This window comes from Erinaceus europaeus, chromosome 13 (assembly GCF_950295315.1).
Source record: "Erinaceus europaeus chromosome 13, mEriEur2.1, whole genome shotgun sequence".
Taxonomy (NCBI): domain Eukaryota; kingdom Metazoa; phylum Chordata; class Mammalia; order Eulipotyphla; family Erinaceidae; genus Erinaceus; species Erinaceus europaeus.
In genome coordinates, this window is record NC_080174.1 from 4127658 (window position 1) to 4132462 (window position 4805).

Here is a 4805-nt window from a genome sequence, read left to right on the forward strand (position 1 = left end):
GTAAAGCAGGGCTGCAGGTGTCTCTCTGCCTTCCGCCCTGCCTCCTCTCCCTTCTCCGTTTCACTCTGTATTATCAAAGAACATAGAAAGAAAGAGAGAGAGGGGGATAAATAAAGGAAGAGGGAAAGAAAGAAAGAAAGAAAGAAAGAAAGAAAGAAAGAAAGAAAGAAAAGAGAAAGAAGGAAAGAAAGAGAGGGGTCTGGCGGTGGCACAGCGGGGTAAGTGCACATGGCGCAAAGCGCAGGGACCGGTGTAAGGATCTCGGCTAGAGCCCCGGCTCCCCACCTGCAGGGGGAGTTGCTTCACAAGCGGTGAAGCAGGTCTGCAGGTGTCTGTCTGTCTCTCCCCCTCTCTGTCTTCCCCTCCTCTCTCCATTTCTCTCTGTCCCATCCAGCAATGACGACATCAACAACAATGATAACAACTATAACAATAATAAAATAACAAGAGCAACAAAGGGGGAAAAGACGGCCTCAGGAGCAGTGGATTCACGGTGCAGGCACTGAGCCCCAGCAATCACTCTGGAGGCAAAGAAAGAAAGAAAGAGAGAAGGAAAGGTAAAAGGAAAGAGAAAGAGAGAGAGAATAAAGAAAGAAGATATGATGGCAGCCCTGAGCAATAACCCCGGTGGGAATTAAAAACAACATTGAGGCTGGGCCCCTCCGTGACTGCCAGTAAGATGCACCTTGTTCTCAAGCTGTCAGGGGGTTGGGGAAGATGAGAAAATTTCTATCTGGTGGGGCTTGATCCTCACAATATCTGATTTTACTGCTCTGGCCACTTTAAATTAAGATATGTAGAAAGACAGACAGACAGAAAGAGAGAGAGAGAGAGAGAGAGAGAGAGAGAGAGAGAGGGAGGGGGGAGGGAGAGGGAGACGGAGAGGCAGAGAGAGAGGGAGAGGGAGGGGGGAGGGAGAGAGGGAGAGGGAGAGGGAGAGGGAGAGGGAGAGGGAGAGGGAGAGGGAGAGGGAGAGGGAGAGGGAGAGGGAGAGGGGAGGGAGAGGGAGAGGGAGAGGGAGAGGGGAGGGAGAGGGAGAGGGAGAGGGAGAGGGAGAGGGAGAGGGAGAGGAAGACTGAGAGGGAGACAGAGAGGCAGAGGCAGAGGCAGAGGCAGAGGCAGAGGCAGAGGGAGAGGGAGAGAGAGGGAGAGGGAGAGGGAGAGGGAGAGGGAGAGGGAGAGGGAGAGGGAGAGGGAGAGAGGGAGAGGGGAGGAGAGAGGGAGAGGGGAGGGAGAGGGAGAGGGAGAGGGAGAGGGAGAGGGAGAGGGAGAGGGAGAGGGAGAGGGAGAATCAGGCCAGGCCAGGGCAGGGCAGCAGAGAAAGAATCATGGTTTTAAAAAAAGACTCTCCTGCCTAAGGCTCCAAGGTCCCACTTTCAACCCCCAGCACCATCATCAGCCAGAGCTGAGCAGGGTTCTGATCTCTCTCTGTGTCTCTCTGATCAAAACCCACCATCACAGAACTAGAGCTTCCTCTGGCTCCATAGCACCTCCCTGTGGTGCTGGGGTCCGAAGCTGGTCCAGCACACGGCCAGAAATGCAATCTCTGTTTACTTCCCCTAGTGACAGAGACCAGAACACTGCTTGGCTCCAGCCTGTGACAGTGTTGGGGACTGTACCTGGGCATCTGGGGTCTCAGCCATGGAAGTCAGGCCTCCTCAGCCCAGGAAGGAATATTGTGACACAGGAGACAGACACACAGGCGCTGCTCCTGTCTCTCCCTCCTCTCTGGACACTACTGGAGCCACACAGGCCAGGGTGAGCCCTACTGGGGGCGGCTGACTCCCTAAGTCTGAGCCCTCACAGATGAGGCAGCCTGCCTGCACCCCAAGGAGAGGACCCCAGGATGTGCACATGTTTTTGTCCATCCCTGGGTGCCAGCACCTTCCTGGGGTGGGGGTACACTGAGAACCAGGAAGAGCATCCCCAGGCCCCCAGGAAGAGCATCCCCAGGCTCCCAGGGAGAGCATCCCCAGGCTCCCAGGGAGAGCATCCCCAGGCTCCCAGGAAGAGCATCCCCAGGCCCCCAGGGAGAACATCCCCAGGCCCCCAGGAAGAGCATCCCCAGGCTCCCAGGGAGAGCATCCCCAGGCTCCCAGGAAGAGCAGCCCCCAGACTCCCAGGGAGAGCATCCTCAGATCCCCAGGAGAACACCCCCAGACCTCAGGAAGAGCATCCCCAGGCCCCCAGGGAGAGCATCCCCAGGCCCCCAGGGAGAGCATCCCCAGGCCCCCAGGGAGAGCATCCCCAGGCTCCCAGGGAGAACATCCCCAGGCTCCCAGGAAGAGCATCCCAGGCCCCCCAGGGAGAACATCCCCAGGCCCCCAGGAAGAGCATCCCCAGGCCCCCAGGGAGAGCATCCCCAGGCTCCCAGGGAGAACATCCCCAGGCCCCCAGGAAGAGCATCCCCAGGCCCCCAGGGAGAGCATCCCCAGGCTCCCAGGAGAACATCCCCAGGCCCCCAGGGAGAGCATCCCCAGGCTCCCAGGGAGAGCACCCCCAGGCCCCCAGGAAGAGCATCCCCAGGCCCCCAGGAAGAGCATCCCCAGGCCCCCAGGGAGAACATCCCCAGGCCCCCAGGAAGAGCAGCCCCCAGACTCCCAGGGAGAGCATCCTCAGATCCCCAGGAGAACACCCCCAGACCTCAGGAAGAGCATCCCCAGGCCCCCAGGGAGATCACCCCCAGACCCCCAGGAGATCACCCCCAGGCCCCCAAGGAGAGCACCCCCCAGATCCCAGGCCAGACAGAAAGGATGTTCATAGACTTGAGAACAGAGTCCTGAGCCCCCACCCAGCAGTGACCCTGAAGTCAGACCAGAGGGGCAGCTGGGTCCCACCTTCTGGGACAGAGGACAGACCCTCAGCACACCTTCCTCTCCCAAGGCCGCTCTCCCACGGACCCCTAGCTCCAAGGGTGCCCAGCACCCATCACTCACAGCCACCCGTATGACTCTAGGGAGAGGCACCCCTGGCCATGCCTGCCTAACCCCGCCTAGAATGGACCCGCCCGAGTGCACCCCAGGGCCCCTCAGGAGAGCCGGGGGCCCCTGTTGAAAGCCTGTCCCTTGTCACCACACGGGTGGCTTGTGAAGACCCTGAGTGCCTTGTCCACTGAGCACTATGCCCAGGTGTGAGATGCGCCCCCACCCCCACCCGGAGAGCAGAAGTTGGCCTCTCCTGGGGACTACACCAGAGCTTCCTCTGGCTCCATAGCACCTCCCCTGTGGTGCTGGGGTCCGAAGCTGGTCCAGCACATGGCCAGCAAATGCAATCTCTATTTACTTCCCCTAGTGACAGAGACCAGAACACTGCTCGGCTCCAGCCTGTGACAGTGCTGGGGACTTGACCTGGGGCATCTGGGGCCTCAGTCATGGAAGTCAGGTGTGCAAAGCTCTGGGTGTGAGCCCAGCTCCCATGGGAACTCCCTGGAGGCTGGGAGGTGCTGTCAGGTCTCTCTCTCTCTCTCTTTAGTGACTTACAAAATTACAAAATAACAGGGGTACAATCCAACACCATCCCCACCGCCAGAGCACTGTGTCCCCAGTCCCTCCATTGGAAACTGCAAAGGTTTTCCCAAGGTCACAGACTGGGCTGACTGGTATTTCTGTAACTATCTATATTTATACACATTTGCCCAGTTTTTCCTATGGCTCTGCCTTCTCTTCCTTTCTAAGTCACACCTATACTTCTTACTATTTCTGAGAGTCCTTCTTCCCCCCGCCCCAGGTCCTGATGGAATGGAGTTCAGAGCCCTCTGGCATCTTCCCCCAACATTTCCCCCTCTGGGAGCAGGGACCCAAAGTCTTTATGGGGAGCAGAAGGTGGGAGTTCTGGCTTCTGTCACTGCTTTTCCGTTGGACATGGGTGTTGGCAGGTGGATCCATACCCCCAGCCTGTGTCTGTCTGTCCCTAGTTCTCTCTCTCTGTCTCTCTCTGTCTCTCTCTCTTTTGACATGTTGTTTATTTTACTTTAATCACACACACACGGGGATTCAGAGAGAGAGCTCAGCTGGATAGGCAGCAGGCAGGTGGCCCCTGTCAGGACACACAGTCTGTCTATGCCTGTCACCATGCGACAAAACCACTTCTCCAGGGACCTCCACTGAGCCCTACCCTGGCTCCTCTCAGCCCTGAGCTCCAGCCTCCAGACCCTGCCCGTGTGTGACACGGTGCACACCCTCTGAAGTCTCGGCTTCCCGAGTGTCCCATGGTTCAGGCGGCCTCCTGCCTCTGGCCCTGGAGCATCCGTGTTGAGTGTCTGTCCCTCTCCTGCTGGGACTCTGGGCCTGCTTGCCTGCCCTGGGGAGAGGCGAGGAGCAGGCCTCCAGACCATGGCTCTGTCACTGTTCCCAGGTCTCCAAGCCACCTAACCCACAGCCAGGCCGACCTGGGAGGGAGGCTCGGGGGCCCTGAAGGTGAACACTCCTTCTTCCCTGGACCTTGAGTCTGCTCTGTAGATACAGGACAGAGGAGGGGACAGACACGGGACACTTAAGGAGGGAGCAGGGACACACAGCTGTGCTGATGGGACAGGGCTCTGTCCCTGGGCTCCCTCTGCCTGGCACTGCCCTTGACCAAAGGGGAGCCATCCGAAGGTATCCCAAGGGCGTCACATGTTGGTACATTACTGGGAAGGGAAGACACATTTTGCTTGCTTTTTGTTATTATTTTTCTATTTTCTTTATTGGATATAGAGAACAAGGATGAGAGAGAGAGGGAGGGAGACACCTGCAGCCCTTCCTCACCACTTGTGAAGCTTTACCCTACAGGTGGGGCCGGGGCTCAAAACCAGATCCTTGGGCATC

At 58.2% G+C, this 4805-nt stretch overlaps 1 protein-coding gene across 2 annotated transcripts in view; it reads right to left on the bottom strand.

Annotated features, from left to right (window-relative positions):
- The window catches only part of SMOC2 (SPARC related modular calcium binding 2), a 53731-nt gene that overhangs the window by 14106 nt on the left and 34820 nt on the right, over window positions 1–4805 (bottom strand). The gene's annotated exons all lie outside the window — the stretch shown is intronic.